At 37.3% G+C, this 21,026-nt stretch overlaps 1 non-coding gene across 1 annotated transcript; it reads right to left on the bottom strand.

Annotated features, from left to right (window-relative positions):
- Positions 1-17,160: 17,160 nt before the first annotated feature.
- Positions 17,161-17,236, bottom strand: TRNAS-AGA (transfer RNA serine (anticodon AGA)). The gene has a single exon. It is a non-coding gene; the product is annotated as a tRNA-Ser (tRNA).
- Between the last annotated feature and the right edge of the window lie 3,790 nt (positions 17,237-21,026).

The raw sequence follows: 21,026 nt of genomic DNA, 5'->3' as shown, positions 1-21,026 counted from the left end.
TCTTAGGAATTTCTGAGAGCTTTGTCATGGAATTGGGACAGCCTACAAACTTTAGTCTGTCACACGAAACTCTGAGTCTCATGTGGATTTATGCAGTTTAGCTTTGTGCTACAATGCTTCTTAATAAATTGTGTAGAGTCAAAGGCCCTGTATTTTCTAACTTGTAACTAATTCCTGATGAAGATAACACAGGCATGTCTCTGTTCTGGGCTGTTAAAATGTCTTCCACAGTGAGGTATATGAAAATAAAAATAAATAAATAAAACAAATATCAATTGCAGTCCAACTTGATCTAATTTCCTAATGTCATTAAATAATTCATCCAAGATGAAAGAAATTTACTAGTATTACTTCTGCATCAAGCCCTGGTCAAAGAATGGGGAAAGTTATGTATACTATCCCAGTGTTTAAAAAATATAAATAGAATAAAATATACTTAAACTTAAAACCACAATTAATGAAACAACTTTCTTTTAGGCACTTGAGAATATCACCAGGCTTTGGCTTTAATATACGTATCAATTATCATTGAACTCCCCTCCCATGGGTCTAGAGAGAGGATTATTCTGACACTTCAAAGTCATGTAAACCCAGATGCACAAGAATAATGGACAGGTCTTATTTAAGACAAAGGTAAGTCTTTTGCTAAAGAAGTTACATATCTGGAGCCTTACTACTCACCATGACCTAACCAGTTAAGAATTTCTGATCAGCCTGATCAGGCAGCGACATTGTAGATCAAGTTTCAGCCTGGGATGCTGTGGCCCTAGGTTTGAAACCCTGAGGTCATGGGCTTGAGCGTGGGCTCATCTGGCTCGAGAGTAGGGTCATCTGGCTCCTAGCTCACCAGCTTGAGCATGGGGTTGATGGCTTGAGAGTAGGGCCATAGACATGATCCATGGTCACTAGCTTGAGCCCTAAAGTCACTGGCTTGAGCAAAGGGTGACTCGCTCTGCGGGAGACCCCTGTCAGGGCACATATGGGAGAGTAATCAATAAATAATTAAGATGCCGCAATGAAGAATTGATGCTTCTCATCTCTGTACCTTCCTGTCTGTCCGTCCCTGTCTATCCCTTTTCCTCACTGGTTTCTCTCTCTTTCTCTCTCTTGCAAGCAAACACACACACACATACACACACACACACACACACACACAATTATGATCAGATCACCCTGTGAGGTTACTTTTGTTTAACTTATAGTACTCTTTTTAAAAAGTCTAGAATAATTTGAAATGAAAGATTTCCAAAGTCAAGCAAGGAGAAACAGAAGAGAGTAAGAGAATAAAACAGTAGTTACTATCTTTTTCTTTTTTTTTTGTATTTTTCTGAAGTTGGAAACGGGGAGGCAGTCAGACAGACTCCCGCATGTGCCCGACCGGGATCCACCCGGCATGCCCACCAGAGGGCGATGCTCTGCCCATCTGGGGCATTGCTCTGTTGCAACCAAAGCCATTCTAGCACCTGAGGCAGAGGCCATGGAGCCATTCTCAGTGCCCGGGCCAACTTTTTGCTCCAGTGGAGCCTTGGCTGCGGCAGGGGAAGAGAGAGACAGAGAGGAAGGAGAGGGGGAGGAGTAGAGAAGCAGATGGGCGCTTCTCCTGTGTTCCCTGGCCGGGAATCGAACCCAGGACACCTGCACTCCAGGCCGATGCTCTACCACTGAACCAACCAGGCAGGGCCAGTAGTTACTATCTTGATTAAAATACAATGTACAAGTTTCTCTATCTAGGAGTAGAATTATTGGGTCACAGAACATATAATATATACAGTGTGTCCGTAAAGTCATGGTGCACTTTTGACCTTTCAAGGTCAAAAAGACAATAGAAATGTGAAATCTGCACCAAATAAAAGGAAAACCCTCCCAGTTTCTGTAGAATGATGTGGCAGCATGTGCACATGTGCAGATGACGATGTAACACCGTGTATACAGCAGAGCAGCCCACAGCCATGCCAGTCAAGATGTAGACAATACAGAGGAATGTTCAGTGTGTTCTGTGGCTCGCTAAATTTGAATCCATGACCAAAGTGCAATGTGAATATTGGCGCATTTATAACAAAGTGCCACCACATAGGAATAGCATTACTTGGTGGGATAAGCAGTTGAAGGAAACCAGCAGTTTGGTGGAGAAACTCCGTTCTGGTAGGCCATCAGTCAGTGACAAGTCTGTAGAGGCAATATGGGATAGCTACCTAAGGAGCCCTAAAAAAATCTGTGCGTAAGCCCGCATCGAACTGCACTGAATAGATATGAAACTGGGAGAGTTTTCCTTTTATTTGGTGCAGATTTCACATTTCTATCATCTTTTGTTGCTTTCCTGTGACCGGTTAAAAGTGCATCATGACTTTATGGACACAGTGTATAAATTGACCCTTCTACCAGCAATGTAAAATAATTTCTTTGGATCCAATTTCTCTTCAACACTTGTTATTGTCATATTTATTTTGTTTTATAATATAGTATTAAATTGTATCTTGTTATCATCTCAATTTGTATTTCCTTTTTTAAATTTATTCATTTTAGAGAGGAAGATGGGGGCTAAGGAGGGAAGGAGCAGGAAGCATCAACTCCCATATATGCCTTGGCCGGGCAAGCCCAGGGTTTTGAACCAGCAACCTCAACATTCCACATCAACGCTTTATTCACTGCACTACCACAGGTCGGGCTTAATTGGTATTTCTCTAATTACTACTGAGATCAAGCATCTTTTTGTATATTTATTGGATATCTTTCCTTCCTCTTTAATAGAATTCAGATAAAATGTTTGGCCCATTTTTTATTGGGTTGATTTTCTATTATGATTTTGTAAGTATCAATATAATAATTATATATTATAAATAATAAACATTTCTCCATCATTTGTGTCATTAAAAAAATGGAATAGAGGCCTGACCTGTGGTGGCGCAGTGGATAAAGCGTCGACCTGGAGATGCTGAGGTCGCCGGTTCAAAACCCTGGGCTTGCCTGGTCAAGGCACATATGTGAGTTGATGCTTCCTGCTCCTCCCCCCTTCTCTCTCTGTCTCTCTCCTCTCTCTCTCTCTCCCTCTCTCTCTCCTTTCTAAAATGAATAAAAAAAATTAAAAAAAATGGAATAGAAAGGTAAGCCCTGATGGGATAGCTCAGTTGGTTAAAGCATCATCCCAATATGCTAATGTTGTAGGTTTGACCCTCAGTCAGGCCACATACAAGAATCAACCATTGAATGCATAAATAAATAAAATAACAAATCAATGTCTCTCTCTATCCCTCCTTCTTCTCTCTCTAAAAATCAATTAAAAATTAAAATAAATACATAAATGCAGTAGAAAAATAAAGCAATCAGAAAAAAAATAACATTTGCTTTTCCATTTAGATGAGTGATTCTAACTGGAGTGATTTTGACTCCAGGGCACTTTTGGTGGCATCTGCAAACATTTTTGTTGTCATAACTCGAGGGTGTTACAAGAACACCTCTCACAACAACAACAAAAAATTGCAACCCAAATGTTAATAGTTTTAAGGTTGCGGAAGTTTATATTAGAACATTTAGAATGTTTAAGAACAAATTTAATGTTGTATATTATATTTTATCTATTTGCAATTTGTAAAAAAAAGAACTACAGTAAACATGGGAATTCTAGATCTTTTTTTTTTGGAAAGATATTCAAGTAGGACTAGAAGATATTCAAAACTTAGGTCCAATTATAACTTTCTGAAGGTTAAATTCCTTTTAACTTCACCCAAATCAAGATAAGATTTCTGTCTTGAGAGATTATAAATTCTGGTCATCTTTTGACATATTTCACTATCTGTTAGATACTATATAAGAAATGCGGGTCAGGAATGTACCCTCTGTCCATTTTCCCCTTCCTCTACCTCAGCTCATTTTCTCCAGATTTATAGAAGTGAAGTTGACACAGACAGGTTGTGCATGTGGAAGGGGAAAAGACTGGAAAGAAACTGAAAAGCTAATCCACTATGATGCCAGTCCACACCAAAGACCAGGTTCCACAACTCTAAGGAGCTGTCCGTCTGAAGTGCTGAAACTGCTGGCTTCTATGACAGTCTTTGCTATTGTTTCGATAGGTATCCTCTCACATTTTAAAGTGACAACTGTGAACTTCATCCCCAGTTTTTATCTTCCAGTTAAAATAATTATTTTTATTTCCAAATTAGTGAGTCCCAAAATACTTGGAGATCATGCTCATTTATTTTTCATTCTTTAATAGTGGTATTATAGTAGTGGTCTTTAATTATTTTTCATTCTTTCCTAGAGGTATTATAATGGTTTTTAAAATATTTAAATAAAGGAATTATGTATTTGCTCCTCAGCATTTCATGACACCAGTTCAGATAAATGAAAACAACCTAGGTGATAAAAGATCATGCTTTTAAACATTATATTAAAATATCATCATACCTGAGAATAAAAGTTGAATATTTTTGAAATAAGTTTTCATTTAAATTCTGTATTGTTATATTATGCACATAGATAATTTCTGTCCACCCAGCTCATCCTCACATCTTCTTCTCATAGAAAAAGTATGATGACTCAATCTTGATCACACAAGTAGACAGAGCCTGGCCTGGGTCTGGCCCTGTCCAGGAGACTGGTATCTTGCTATACCCATCACCCTTTCCTTGCCCCACTATTTTTTCTTTCTAAATAAACAGGTTTTTGTGGTTGTTTTTTTTTTAGCAAGCAAGAGACAGACAGGAAGGAGAAGAGATGAAAAGCATCAATTCTTCATTGCAGCATCTTAGTTGTTCACTGATTGCTTTCTCATATATGACTTAACTGGGGTGCTACAGCAGAGCGAGTGACCCCTTTCTCAAGCCAGCAACCTTCAGGCCTGTGCTGACAACAGCTACATTTTGTTGTCTGACTAGATGTCTCAGTATGGCAAGTTTTCTCTTCAACTTTCTTTTTGAATTTTTCACTATCTAAAATTTTTCTCACACTTCTTTTAAAATTTATTATCTATGTTTATCTTTTTATTCATTTATTATCTATGTTTCCCACTAAGAATATATTTTCTCTTAGACCTGAATTTTCTTTGTATATTGCTATATTCCCTCCCAGAGCCTGGAATGGGACCTGGCATGTAATAGGACCTCAAAATAGTTGTTGAATGAAAAAAATATATATATGTATATATATATGTATATATATATGTATATATATATATATATGACTGAATGAAAAGATATCCAAAATATCACAAACTACCTTAAGTAAACTGAACAATTTTTATTTATCTCTACTTTATAGGAGATTCTATATGTACATCCATTTATGAGTTTTACATGTGGATATATGAGTTAACTTGATGTCTTTATAAATTGACCCAAATAAATTAAGAAATTTTGCCACACAGCAAAAATTTTTACATAGAAAAAGGGAGAACTGTGACTTTAAACCTAATGTGCTGAATCCAATTTAGTGTTCTTTCTGGTGAAAGGGGCATGTCTGGACTGAAAAGGTCAATATCTAGAATGTTCTCAAGTAACTATACTCAGTAAGTGTCCCAGTTTATACTCAAATTTACAGAATCCTGGATATATTATTTCTATAACAATGGATTTCTTCTTGGTAGAATCATGATTATAAATGTCCATATAATAAATGCCTTGATGCAGTTTATTTCATTATCGTTAATAAATCTGCACAATTAAAGCAGAGTGAATGTTACAATTTCAAAAAGTTTATGCTTTTAAAGAGCACCATGACAAGAATGCTCTTACAATAAAATAGAATTTATGTAAAGTAACACATGAACCATTTGGTTATATTTGACTCCTTAAGATATTTCAAAAGCATTTATTGCCTTAGGGAGAGGATATTTGTATCGAGCAAAAGCAATAACCTCGAGAAGAGCAAGCAATATGGGAAATTCCACTTATGGCTGAGGATATGATCAAATGATATTGTAACTCCAACAATCTAAGGCAGAGATGATTTAAGGAAATAAAGAAACACAATGGGTCCAGGGTAAGTAGTAGCACATATCCAAGGAACAGCAATAAGATGCAGATATCTGGGAGGAAAAATACCAGGAAAGTTTAAAACAAGGATGCAAAGAAGTCATAATAATGGAGATGTCGCAAATGAGATATATCACTTGACGTTATCAAGGGAAGCGTGAGTTGCTTTTTCTTAAAAGGTTTCAATAGGAAAGGGGAAATAATAAGGTGTACAAGGGGCATCTTCTAAAATATGATAAATACATAGTAAGATATGCATACTTAGGAAGAATAATGCCATCTTCCTCAGCCTGAGATTCATATTTTCAAGGAGGATGAGAAAAATCACATAGAAAAAAATCAACATAATATCTGTAAGGTGTATAAATGGCATAAAGTAGAGGTTAACTTTAGATGCTTGGGTTTAAGGAGTGCAATGGCATAGATAAAAGAAACACTATAATAAAATGCATAATGAAATGGCATAATGAGATGCATAATTGGACAAATGTAACAATATGCAAAGGAGAAGGATGTAATATCACACACATTTTTGAGGAGTGTAATGAGATGCATAAATAGAAAGGTGTAATGAGATGTGCATGTTTAAATAATGTAATGAGAAATATAGGTTTTAATAACATACATGAAAGTAATTTAGTAATGAGATATACAAGAGAAAGACTTTAATGAAATTCACAAATGACGAATATGTAAAGATCCTTAAAGGAGATGTAATGAGATGCACATATTTGAAAGTTATAATGAGCTGCCTTAATGGAAGCATGTAATGAAATGTATACATTTGAAAGGTGTAATGAGACACATTAAAAGGCAAGAATATAAAGCAATTCTCTTCTCCGATGGAGAATAATTCTTCCTGAGAACTTTGAAGAGTCAATATCCTAAGGGATTTCTGTATTTTTACTTCAGTGTAAATTATGTTACCATCAGCAGCTTCAACCATTACTACATCAAATAGCTTTAGCTTTTCCCCTGGGTTCCCGTTATTTTTGGTATATGGTTGAAAACACTGCCCCATGCCTTGGGCCACATTCCAAGGACAATTTGAAACTGCTGCTAATTATGAGAGAAGAATACACGAAGAGGAAAAGAATAAGGAGAAGGAGACATTATCAGCTGTTGAGTCTGCATTTGGCGCTGGAAATGTGCTAGAAAGATTTCTGTAATTAAATTTTCCAATAACCTTGTAAAGACAGATATTATTATCTCCTCTTGACAACTTAAAAACGTGAGCTCAGACATGAGCTGGTTGATCAAGGTCATATGGTTGATAAGTGTTGGAGCCAGAACTTGAGCAAAGAAAGATCTACCTGGCACTGAATTACTCTTCTTCTTGTCTCCATTTGTATTTTTATGCGCTCTCTCTCTCTCTCTCTCTCTTCTGTTTGGTTTTATTTTGCTGGGTAATTACTGCTAATTATGATTAAAATCTCCTAAGAGGCCTTATTAACACCTCCAGTCATGAATGTCACACGTTTACACAGCTAATAGTTTTGCCAAGAGGGACAATAGGGCAATCACCCTGTCACTTGAAGCATCTCAAAAATTATTAATACCATTTGTTTTCTGAACAATTTTGTACCATATTGTGCTTCATACAATAACTGTTTGATGCTGTATTGATTAGGAACTTTGAAGAAATTAATAGGATTTTAAAATTAGACCAATAATTTTGAAAAGTAATTTTGTCCCCTATTTTGTCTTCTAGATGGTGATTTTCCTAGGGAATGAATATGAAGCAAAGTAGATGAGACCCTGCTCACTGCCACTTAAAAATCTGTGTGACCTGCTCAAGTTTTCTAGCCTCTTTGGAGATTTGGTTCCCTTATCTATAATATGAAAATAATAGAATTTGTCTTATCAAATTTTATTATTAAGATTTTATCTTATCAAATTTTATTAATGTAAAATATATTAAATATGTAGAACATTCTACAGTGTTTAATAAGTGATAAGTGTTAATTCCTTCCTTAGCAACTTTTAATAAAGTTTGAATAAGTAATTCTATGAAAAATCACCCAAGGCTTTAAATTATTTTGCATTTAGCTTGTGGTAGTTTAGATCAATAGACTAACTTACCGGGAAAAAACAAACTAGAAAATATTAGAAAACAATGTTCTCTTTGATTGAGGGCAATAATTTATTTTTGGATTAATTGTTCCCAGAATGAAAAGACATTAATTGGAAGAGAAAATGTTTTTTTATAAAATATGAATAGCACAATTATTTCCCCTCTTATTGACAGAATTCAAATTAATCTGAGGACACGGTAAATTTGTGGCCTTTCCCCCTCACATTAATAACTTTTTATAATCTTAATCAATCAGCCTAATAGAGCAATTATCATCTCCCATTGGAGTTCATGATTATTTTGAGATAACTACTTATTGGTCAATTACGACTCCATGAAAAGAGGTTAAACGCTAGTCACTTTCACTTATTAAAATTTTGAAGTTTTATCCAGAGTGGTTTTCTATACAATTGAGAATCACATTAGTAATTAATTGTAAAAAAAAAAAAAGTGATTCACCACAGAATGAAAAGCTGACCAGCTAGCTTGGCTCTAAGAACGTGAATCTAATGAAGAACATGTTTTACACCAACACACACATTTCCTCTAAAGTACACCAAGAGTAATAATTATTTCTGTTGAGCCAGCATCAAAAGGAATATTGTTTTCCAAACTTCCACAGATAGCTGTTTCTGGGTTTGAAAAACCAACAAAACTGTCACCCACTCACCTTCCAGGAGTATGGTCAAGTGACTCAAAACATAGATGTTGTAGATGAGGGGTTTTATTTTTCATTCACCAGTGAATGATTATTTAAAGGTTACCTCCTTTTTTCAGAAACAGAAAAAGAGTTCAGTGATTAGGTGCATGGGCTCTGAATTTAAGTTGCTTTGGTCCCCGTCTCATCCACGATATTTGTTATGTGTGCATCTCTGAGTACATGTCTCAGTCAGTCCACACCTCCTTTTCCCATGGCCCATTTTACATGGTTTTCATGAGGATCATGGGAGATGATGGCACATAAGCAGTGTCAGGCCCATCACCACCTCAGAGCTCTGAAAGAGTGTGTCCATCTCACACCGCAATGCAGTGAGAAATAGTGGTCGTGGAATTCCTAAGGCTCTATTACCATAGTAAGTTAAAAAAAATCACTTGGAGATTTCATCACATTCTGCTTAATTTGGTGTCAGGGGCCTAAACTATGTCTTTTGTTCCACTTTGAAACAAGACTAATTGTTTACCACAAAATTACTCCACTTGAATGGAACTAAGAATACCTACAGTTTCCTCCCCTAAAAGTGATATATGTTGGTGACCACTCACAGATGTAAAGAGCTAGAAAAATGTATCCCTATCCATACATTAAACAAAAAAAAATTAAATAACCTGACAACTTGAAATATTACAAGTTTTCTTCTGCCTAAGAAAGGGCTGACAACACAGGGCAACCAATCACTCTGCAACTAAAACAGAAACAGGAGCGAGCATGCAGAGGTCCCCAAACATTTTACACAGGGGGCCAGTTCACTGTCCCTCAGACCACTTGAGGGCCGCCACATACAGTGCTCCTCTCACTGACCACCAATGAAAGAGGTGCCCCTTCCGGAAGTGCAGTGGGGACCGGATAAATGGCCTCAGGGGGCCGCATGCCACTGGTGGGGCCATTGTCTGGGGACGCCTGAGAGGGGGAAGGCAGGACATGAGAAGCTCTCTCCTTACAACAGCTGCAGCAGCACAAAACTGGTCAGAAGAATTCAGCTAGAGATGTGTAGAAATTTAGGGAGGTAAAATATGGCTGGAGACAGAGCGTGAAGCCCGGGGGGACCAAAATCATATTGCAATTATTTTCCTCCAAGGTCGTGCTGTGAACTCACAAAAATAGTTAGGGGCTGTCCTGAGAAAGCATTGCTTTGGACACAAGCCTGGGGGAGGGGATCTGGGAACACTGCAGTTGGGCACAGAACACACCTGGCTCCTCCTCCCCTATCTCGTGGAAGGAAATCTTAACTGTCAGAGCAAAAATACTGATTATCTGAGGGCACTGTGAGAACCCACCGCATCCAGAAGGAAACTAAGTTCTCTCCCGCACTAGAATAGGAACAGGAATATGCATCAGGCCTAGATCTATCACAGAGGGAAAGGCAGGAACAAGGAGAGGGCCACATTCCAGGTACACGGTATCTGCCTAAGTCTGAGGCTCAATCAAGACAAGAGAGCACTGCCCCGCCCTCACCGCCAGGCTAACAAACAGTGAACAGCAGGTAACAGGGTCATGTTGCTGGGGGAACTGCGAGAACATGGCAAGTTCAAATATGAGACTGAAAATTCAGAGTGACACAAGCATTAACCCCTTGAGTAGTATGAACGTTCGTGTACGTCCTCGTGCCTCCTGACCATCCGGAGAACGATCGTACAAGTGTTTATTTTAAAAGTGTGTAAGGCTCTACCTGAATCATTACCAGCTAGAAGCAGCGGTCATTGGAACTTGGACGTGAGCTGCAAAGTATAGAATTGTGACAACAATTCCAGTGCTGTGCAGACTTTTCCTAGATGTGGACTTTCCCTGGACTCCCGCTCCTTGTGACAGCTCATAACAGACTGAACTGGGGTTGGGTTGCATTTTTCAGGGATTTGGCATGGGGTTGGTGCCAACTTGGACTTGGTGAACATGTTAAGGACACTACTCTTTTATGGATTCTTGCTGTATTGGCCAAGAGTTTGCTTAAAGGCTTTAATCACTGTAAAAAAAAAAAAAAATAGAAGACTGGATAAAGAAGATGTGGCACATATACACCATGGTATACTATTCAGCCATAAGAAATGATGACATTGGATCACTTACAACAAAATGGTGGGATCTTGATAACATTATATGGAGTGAAATATGTAAATCAGAAAAAAAAAGTGTGTAAGGCAACATTCAAAAAAGGCAGTATATATTCTTCTTTCTATAAATTGCTTATCAAACAAACATGATTTTAAATTAATAAAACTGGAACTAATTTCATTTTTGAAAAACAAAACAAAACAAAAACTCACTCCCAGGGGTCAGCAAGCATGAAAAAATCTCACTACTCAAAGGGTAAAGACAAGGGTAGTCAACCTTTTTATACCTACCACCCACTTTTGTATCTCTGTTAGTAGTAAAATTTTCTAACCGCCCACCTGTTCCACAGTAATAGTGATTTATAAAGTAGGAAAGTAACTTTACTTTATAAAATGTATAAAGCAGAGTTACAGCAAGTTAAAGTATGTAATAATAATTACTTACCAAGTACTTTATGTCAGATTTTTGCTAAGTTTGGCAGAATAAATCTTTATAAAACAACTTACTATAATTAAATCTATCTTTTTATTTATACTTTGGTTGCTCCGCTACCGCCCACCATGAAAGCTGGAGTGCCCCCTAGTGGGCGGTAGGGACCAGGTTGACCAGCACTGGGTTAAGAGAAGTTCTCTTGTAAATCTCTAGTACAATGAGGGTAACCTTGGTACCAGACAATGAATTGACAAGAAGTAAAATCATCAACTGAACCAGACTCAAATATGCCACAAACATTGGAAAGATCTGACAAGGTATGTAAAATAACCAAGATTAGTAAGCAAATGGTCCATGGGAAAAGATGGACAATCTGCAAACATTTCAGAAATGATTTCAGCAAAGTAATTTCAGCATATTTAGAAATTATAAAGCAAAGTCAAAATAGAAAAGCTAACAATAAAATGAGCAGTAACATAGATGAAGAGTTCCCTCTGTTTCATCAGTAGATTTAAAACAGCCACAAGAAAAAAATCAGAGAACTTGAATAGACATAGTTTTTGCATTTATATAAAATGATCACACTGATATGAACAGTTTAACTGAGAAAACAACCTATTGCAATACGCAATATTTTGGTCAGTTCTAATCTTTTTAAGTATTTACTTTTTTAAAACTTCTTCACCACTAATTAATTGGCAGAATGCAGAATGAACATTAGAGCAGTAAAAATATTTCAGGGACTGTAAAGGAAGAATAGTGACAATTCCCATGAACTAAAATGGAGGGAAAAAAGGATGGATAAAAGCTGTAGGATACAGGAAATATAATAGAGTTATATTATCTTGGTATTAATGAAATGAAGAGATTAATGGTCACAGAGACTGTCATTCATTGATACTTCATTCATTACATCTAATTGTATTTTCACTTGTCTGAATGCACTCCTACTTTGACTGATAACAGATTTTTGAGTAAGTCACTTTGTTACTTTACCTTTGTCCACTTTTAAAAACCCAGTGCCACAATTTGTATACATACTTAGCACAATAAAAGATGCAAATAAATTGGGCCCCTACCCCATCAGGACAACCTTTTTGGTTGCATGTGTATAAGAAACTTACCTTAAACTAGATTAAGCAAGCAGTGAATTGAATTATTTGAGTAGATTAAAAATTCAGAGACTAGAATCCAGCAGAATCTAGGTTTCAACAGGCACCAGGAAGCCACTCTGTCTCCAGATAACAGTCTCTATCTCCAAGTCCTGCTTTCCTCACATGTTGGAAACATGGGTCTCCAGTAGCTTGTGACTATTTTACCTTCATTGCTGGAAATGCCCAGATGATAAACACCATTTTTTTTTTAAGCTTCTTAAAGGAACTAGTGAATTCTGGCCTGTTGGGACTTGTGCCCCGAATCGATGCCAATAGGCAGGAAGTTGAAATAGTACAAATGATCAAGTCTGAGTTATGTTTCTTCTTTTGGGCAGGACCTGTGATCTCACCCAGCCGAAGCACACGGAGACAGAAAACTCCTTATCAAGAACAGTGGGATCTTAATGGAAAAAAAAATCAGACAAAACCTGAAATACATCTATTATGGTTATTGCTCATTTTTTATTAGGATTGTGATTATTATCTTTACTTCTCTTATTTTTGCCTAATTTTTGCTTTACTATGTATGGACTACATTTACTTGGTTCTCTTATCTCTCTCCTACTTATAAAATGAGAGTTAAAAATAAAGAAAATTTATACTCTACTTTAAACACACAGAATGAAATATAGCCTTTTTCATATGTTTGAAGAAACACACAAACACAAAAAACAACACAGTCTAAGGGGAATATGAACTCTCAAGAACCCGTATTTCACACCTAAGGAAAGGTTAGTTTCTATCTTGCACTATTAGAGCTGAAATGCGTACACGTTGTTTTTCAAATTTCATTTTCCATGTGAATGATTTTCTTTTCTGAGCATGCTAATTAATTGCATACATTTCTCCTCAGAATTTGAAATATAAAACAAGTCAACGAGCCACCCACATCTTTGGCTTTATGTTAAAGAATACTGTGCCAAAGAACAATTAGGGGGTCAAATAAACATGATTAATGCTTATTCAGTATAATCTACCTATTCTTACACTCTGGATGCCTGTATTTCTTTTGCTCTATAAAAATCATGCTTCTGTTAATTTAAATGTGCTTAACTTTGTGCAATTACTTTTGCAAAGAAACACCATAGTTTTATATTTACGTAAAATGGAAACAATAGAAAATTGAATCTGGTGCCTGTGCAGCTGAAGCCCTACTTTTATTAGAGGTAAGATGCAAATTATAATAAATTCAATGAATTAAGTTAATCTGATCTTTAACAGAAAGAAAATGTAAAAAATAATTCTAATAACTTGAGTCAACTTTGCAATACAGAAATTTTTCATCTAAAATATATATATATATACATATATAGATGTAAATTATATACCCCCAACCTAGAAATAAGTGTTTATGCTTTGAAATGTCATTTTGTATTGTATCCCACAAAAGATAAATTGCTTCCATCTTCAAAAAATTAATATTGTGCACCTGACAACTCTCTTTTCATTTTTCTTACCTTTTCCCATTAATTTACTCTAAGACTTGCCTCAATGATTCAGACATTATTTCAGGTGTATACAGTGATTTCTAGACCCAGGGCCAGTTCTTACAGGTATTCTGACAATGATAATAGTTAAAAATTCTTCTGCTCCCATTACTTTCTAGGTACTCTTCAGTTCTGTAATATAAAACACTTGCTACAATGTTTGCAATCTCAGTCAGGTTCATGGGAGGCTCTAAGACAAGTGCCTTCCACTTTCCAATGTGATACGCTACGTGTCCAAAGAAAACTTACTAATGAGGTGGACAAGAACCTGCTGTGGATCTATAGTTGACCCCACATTAGGACTATAAAAAAATGTTGGCAATACTCAGAGGACGTTGAAAATTTGAGTACTTTTGTTTGTTTGTTTTAAAAATCGATGATGTGTTAGGAATTCTGGTTTCCCCATTCATGTGGGAGTAAAAACCTAGCGAGGGACAGCATTAAGACAATCATTCCCAGCAAGGCTATCTAATTCATGGGCTCGACACAACCTAGTGAGGAGCCACTGAGCCATTTCACCCACAGGTGTTGTAAAGTACCAAAGGCTACAGAATTAATATTAATATTTTAGGAGGCTTGGTGAACATTTTATTAATTTGGGTTAAGAGAAATTGTGAGAATAGTCTCTGTGCTGTGTGATTAGCATAACTAGGATGGCTCTTGCCATTGTATTGTAAATGAAAAGGGAAGGAAAGCATAGATTCCCTGACATTCCACCACACCTGTGGGGAAAGGAGTGAATGGCTAGCCAGGTGCAAGAAGGGAAAAGCCAAAATAAACCTTTTCTTATAGCAATGAGCCATTTGCGGGCATTTGTCCCCACGGAAACTACCTCTCTTATGTAAATGCATGTGGTTAATACCTCTGACTCTGGACAGAGAGATGGGGGATGAACACTAGAAAATATAGGAAGGCCTTTTAATATGTAAAGAGATATCTTTCTACCATTGTGTTGACTTGTAAATTTTGTTCTCTCCAAAATGATGTATGGTTTGAAAATTGAACATGGTCCTATCATGTTAAAGGACATATGACTATAACCAATAGCGGTAAGGGGCTCCTAATTGCAATTTTTGCTTCTGTACTTCCCACTTACAAAACTATAAAAACTAAGTAGAACAAAGGGCCGGCGCGCTCTCCGTCAGATTTCTGTCGGAGTTCCCGCCGCTTGGCCAAGCTAGACAATAAAGCTTTAATGTGTAAACGACGGACCTTGCTTCTGTCTTCCATAATTCGGGTCCCTTCGAATTTGGATTAACACTAGTAGAATTGAGAAAAAGAAATTGATCAGAGAAACTGATGTGCTTCCTACTTGGCACTGCCGTCCTTCACTGATGAGGGTTAAACATTGATGCTAAGCTCTGCATTCTGCAGAACTTGCAGGCTTATCTTGTATGTGGGATATAACACTCCCAGATAATTATGAAAATTTAAGAGTAGAGATGAATTGTGCTTCACCTTTTATCTGGCACACAACCCACAGAGTCTCCCATGTACTCAGGACATGAGCAAAAAGAAAAAGGATTGCTACCTGAAAAATCCCAGACAGCCTTTCATATCCTACATGGAAACCTATATTGCAGTGAGCTGCATGGTTTTTTCTTTGTGGTGGAAAGATGGAAGACTGCATTACCTCAAACAGCTGGAACAAAGATACTGGTCCTCCAACATTAGAACGGACAGTAGTGCTGGTGACCAAGCGGAAACATGGACTTCTTGATGCCAAGTGTCAACCTTTCATTGTCAGAAAATACAAGGACCTAGTGGCTCAGTGACATCACTGAGGATGAAGAAGCGGTATTTCTTCACCCTTACCTCACCTACACTGGCCTTTAGATGTCATTTCAGGGAAGTCAAGTTCAGAGCAGACAGAATGAGGGCAGGCTATGAGGTTGTTTAGACCTAAAACATCTGAGAAAACTGGACTATATTAAATTTTCTGCTATCACAGAAAATGGTTAATTTGAATTATTGAAAAAAATTTTTTTTTAATTTTTATTTATTCATTTTTAGAGAGGAGAGAGAGAGAGAGAGAGAGAGAGAGGAGAGAGAGACAGAGAGAGAGAAGGGGGGAGGAGCTGGAAGCACCAACTCCCATATGTGCCTTGACCAGGCAAGCCCAGGGTTTCGAACTGGCGACCTCAGCATTTCTAGGTCGACATTTTATCCACTGCGCCACCACAGGTCAGGCAAAAAAAAAATATTTAAAGACACTTGTTTTGCACCTGAATCTATTTTCTAAAAAATATTGTTGTGCAAATGAGTTTGTAAAGTTTGAATTTTTCAGTTTGCTCACTTTTATTGTAAAAAAAATGGTTCTGGGCAGCCGTGTGAGTGCTTGTCCTCAGAGCAGGGCAGTTGATTGTAAACTGCGGATTGCATTCCTGCTTGGGAGGGGCCGTTGTTTTGCTAATGTTTGCTGGAGGAGGGGCTTTGCGGGCCTAGCCAGTCTTTACAGGGAGAGCAGAGCAGAGCACATGCAGAGCTCTGAAGAAGAAGGCAGTTTTCCAGAGAGAGAGAAGGTGTATAGATGGGAAACCAGAGCTGAGGGGTTTTGGGAGCCCTACTGAGGCTTATGAGGGCCTTTGATTCTAGAAGGAACCTGAGAAGATTCTCCTGGTTGTGGAACTGGAGAATGTGTCAGGGCTTTGGGAGCCCTGAATGAACAGGAAATGTTTTCCCTACTTGTTTGCTCAGTTGGCTGGTGTGAGATTTGAATTAATGGAATGGCCCACCACTTTTTGGCTCCACTGTTTCTTTACCATCTGCCTGAATCCAGTGAGAACCTGGGTGTGAATGGCCATGACAGCGGCGGCCCCTGGTCTTACAAATATCATACTCACTAAACAAGTTTATCAATTTTCATGTAATTGATCTTTGGTTCAAGTTAATTCTTGTAATGAGGGATTGAATATTCACGGACGTGCAGTTATACTCTAATTAGGATCCTCTATTAGTATTTTTTTTTTTTTTCATTTTTCTGAAGCTGGAAACAGGGAGAGACAGTCAGACAGACTCCCGCATGCGCCCGACCGGGATCCACCCGGCACGCCCACCATGGGGCGATGCTGTGCCCACCAGGGGGCGATGCTCTGCCCCTCCTGGGCGTCGCCATGTTGCGACCAGAGCCACTCTAGAGCCTGAGGAAGAGGCCACAGAGCCATCCCCAGCGTCCGGGCCATCTTTGCTCCAATGGAGCCTCAGCTGCGGGAGGGGAAGAGAGAGACAGAGAGGAAAGCGCGGCGGAGGGGTGGAGAAGCAAATGGGCGCTTCTCCTGTGTGCCCTGGCCAGGAATCGAACCCGGGTCCTCTGCACTCTAGGCCGACGCTCTACCACTGAGCCAACCGGCCAGGGCCTCTATTAGTATTTGAAATCTAAACAGGCACCCGCATATCCCCAAGGGAAGTGTGTACCTGTTTGAAAAGTCTGGTCTTAATAAGCTAAGCCCTAAGAAATGCATCCTTAACTCAAAAAGGTGAAAGTCACAGGAAAGTTAGTGTCCAACCACCATGATAGTGAATCTTCTCCTGAGAAATGAAGTGAACTATACATGGATATACATTCCTTTTTTGTCTAAAAAGAACAACTCTTATTATAAATACTGTTTTATTTAGAGTAGTTAGATGTCAGTAATATCACTTGATTAACCGGAGAAGTCTATAGCTGAAAATGTGTTGAGAAGTCAACTTACTTCTGGCTATAATACTTTATAATTATAGTATTTTTTAAATCCTGGGAAAATATTTTACTGTCTTTCTAATAATTTTGTCTTGCTGCAAGTGAAATCCTATTTATTACTATACTAAAATGTTTTTAAAAGTCTGTACTGCTCTAAGCATTCTAACATGAAATGTGTGTGGGTGGGAAGGAAAGGGATGCTAATTGATTACAATATTAGTTTTGAGTGGATGACTGCAGAGGATGCCAAAGCTTAGTTCTAGTAAAAGATTCAGTGCCAAATTATACATGGTATTAAACAACATAAGTAGCATTAAAAATTAACAGCAGCTCAATATTAAGTCCTGATTACACTGTCAATGAAGATGATATTTGGGAGGTTTAAAATAAAATTTGCAATAAAGGAAACAATTTCATTACTTCAAGTACTTCTTTGATATTGGGCTTTTTTTGCTTAAACTTCTATTTTAAATCACCTAACATTAGTCACTATTAACCAGAGAAATGTGGCTCAGGTAGAAAATGCATGTGGAACGTTGTTACATGTGAGATGAAAATTAATGATGTCAAAGATAGAAACCGGTACTGCTCTTACTTTGTTCCCCCAACGCTAAAACTAAAGATGTCAGCCCACTTATGAAGCATGAAAGACAGAATAGCAGGGGGCATTTGGGAAGTGGCACTGTCATTTTTTAAAAAGATTTTATTTATTCATTTTTAGAGAGGGGAGAGAAAGAAAGAGAGAAGGAGAGAGAGAACTGGGTAGGAGCAGGAAGCATTAACTCCCATATGTGCCTTGACGGGGCAAGCCTGGGGTTTCAAACCAGTGACCTCAGCGTTCCAGGTCAATGCTTTCTCCACTGCGCCACCACAGGTCAGGCATCCTTGCCATTTTAAGGACTGCTTCAGGTTGAAATGCAAACACAGTCAAGATTAGGAGCCATTAACTAAAACAAATGCATTTAAGAGAAAGAAGGCATTAATAGGAAAGTATGGAAAGTCAATGGTAATGATAATACATATACTATTATATAAACTGTATTATATACTACATATATAAAAGTACATATACTGCATACATTATATAGATACATGCACTTCAATTGATATCAGTAGTATATATATATATTACAAAGCTTAAAAGAGCAACAGAGATCTTGTCCCCAACATACTCTATTTTCATTAGAATAATAAAATTCATTATTTCATTAGAATAAATATATCAACTCTTTTATCTTCTTTTGAAATTTTCTTACGAACTTTAAAATAGTATGCTTCCATTGCTATTTCTTATTTTTTATTTTAGATATTCAGTGTAGACTCTTTACTAAAGAACATGAAGATTTAACTTTTTGTATATTATGTTCTCGAAACATTCTTCTCTCCCTTTTCTTCCAAAAAGAGTTCAGAGATGTTGACATTTATTTCCTGATACAATATAAATATATATTTGGGGTTAATTACTGACTCTCAGTTAGCTTATTTTTGTATATTTCTTTCTCCAATTCAATTCAGAATTTCTAGACAAAATGTACCATCAATACAAACATACTATGTATACTCTAGGTATAATGTACAAGTTCACTTTTTAATTTTCTCAGAAGGACTGACCATGAAACTGATCATCTTCAGCTATAATCTGTCATGGTTATTTCTAGATCTTCTCCGCAGTTATTTTTTCTTTTTTAAAAAATCATTTTGTTCATATTTCATTAACTTTTTAGAAAACTCTTGATCAGTAAAACATCAATTACTGCATTGATTTTATTCTGTCTGTTCTCTTTCTTGGACTGCAATTATATATTGCTTTAAAAATGTACTAAAGAATTATGTGTAGACGAAACAACAGTGAGAAATTTTTACTATGTTCCAATTGTCTCTTTTCCCTTTCTTTACTTCAATATCATTCTTCCAATTCACAAATTCTCTCTTGTGCAATTTATTCTCCTGTTATATTAATTTCTTATTTTCAGTTATATTTTTGTGCTATAATTTCAACTGGATATATATATTTTTTTCATTCATGCCTTCTATTTTTCTGGAAAGTGTTACTTTAAAGCCTGTCTAATAATTTCAATATATGCAACACTTGTGGGCCCATTTCTATTGGTATTTCTTTTTCTCTCTTATAATTAGACTTCTGATAATGCACACCTTCTATTTCTCTGCTTATAGGTTTTGCCCAATAACCCTTGACTGGCATTTGTGGTATATGCCTGTTGACTCCTTCACGTAACAATGAGATCATCCATATGATGTGCAAATAGTATGCTTTGTAATGCTACCATTGTCAAGTTGTTAAACTTAAATTATGTCATTCAAAATTCATAAAAGAAAAATGGTTCCTATTGACTTTTACTAGAGGTAATTCATTAATGCACTGTTTAAATTGTAAGTTATGCAGGTCATAATATAAAAATACAAAATTACAAATACCCTAACTATAATAAGTTAAGAACATTGTTCAAGTGAAGATAAAGAAACTGGAGTTGTAGAACTAAATTATCTAAAAAATTTAGAAATGTCTGAGATAGAATTTCAAAACTGTGTATATCAGAAAAAGAATAAAATACATTTTATGGCAGCCCTAAGATACTGTTTATTTAACTTTCAAATGCTTAAATTAAATGTTAAATTAATTTAAAATATTTCATGTTGAAAAATGAGTAATTCCTATAATTTCTTGTTAAAAAATTTAAGCAAATGTTTCAAATAAAGAAGTTGATGGAAGGTAGAACTCTCCCCTTTCAATGTAATGAAATTTGGAAATCTATTTTTGTTCTCCTATTCTTTGTATCCTGATCAGTGACATGTTTAGGGTGTGTTTTTAAGGTAAAATGAAGTAAATTATGGAGCAAAGAGTTGAATAAAGATGAATCTTTAAATAAAGCGGATCATAGCACACTTAAAAAATTGCTTTCTGGCCCTGGCCGGTTGGCTCAGCGGTAGAGCGTTGGCCTGGTGTGCGGGGGACCCCCGGGTTCGATTCCCGGCCAGGGCACATAGAAGAAGCGCCCATTTGCTTCTCCACCCCCCCCCTCCTTCCTCTCTGTCTCTCTCTTCCCCTCCCACAGCTAAGGCTCCATTGGAGCAAAGATGGCCCGGGCGCTGGGATGGCTCCTTGGCCTCTGCCCCAGGCGGTAGAGTGGCTCTGGTCGCGACAGAGCGATGCCCCAGAGGGGCAAAACATCGCCCCCTGGTGGGCAGAGCGTCGCCCCTGGTGGGCGTGCCGGGTGGATCCCGGTCGGGCGCATGCGTGAGTCTGTCTGACTGTCTCTCCCCGTTTCCAGCTTCAGAAAAATACAAAAAAAAAAAAAAATTGCTTTCTGCAGTTAAATATTATACAACCTGAAACACGCTGCAAATTCACCTGCTGATGCTCAACGTCGTTCAATCACCACGGTCCCTAGGCTTCTCTCTAATAACTCCACTGGCATCTGCTTCCACTGGCTGAGTCGATTTCTGAC

The sequence above is a fragment of the Saccopteryx leptura genome, chromosome 6 (assembly GCF_036850995.1).
Source record: "Saccopteryx leptura isolate mSacLep1 chromosome 6, mSacLep1_pri_phased_curated, whole genome shotgun sequence".
NCBI lineage: Eukaryota > Metazoa > Chordata > Mammalia > Chiroptera > Emballonuridae > Saccopteryx > Saccopteryx leptura.
This window is presented reverse-complemented; position numbering and strand designations above follow the sequence as displayed.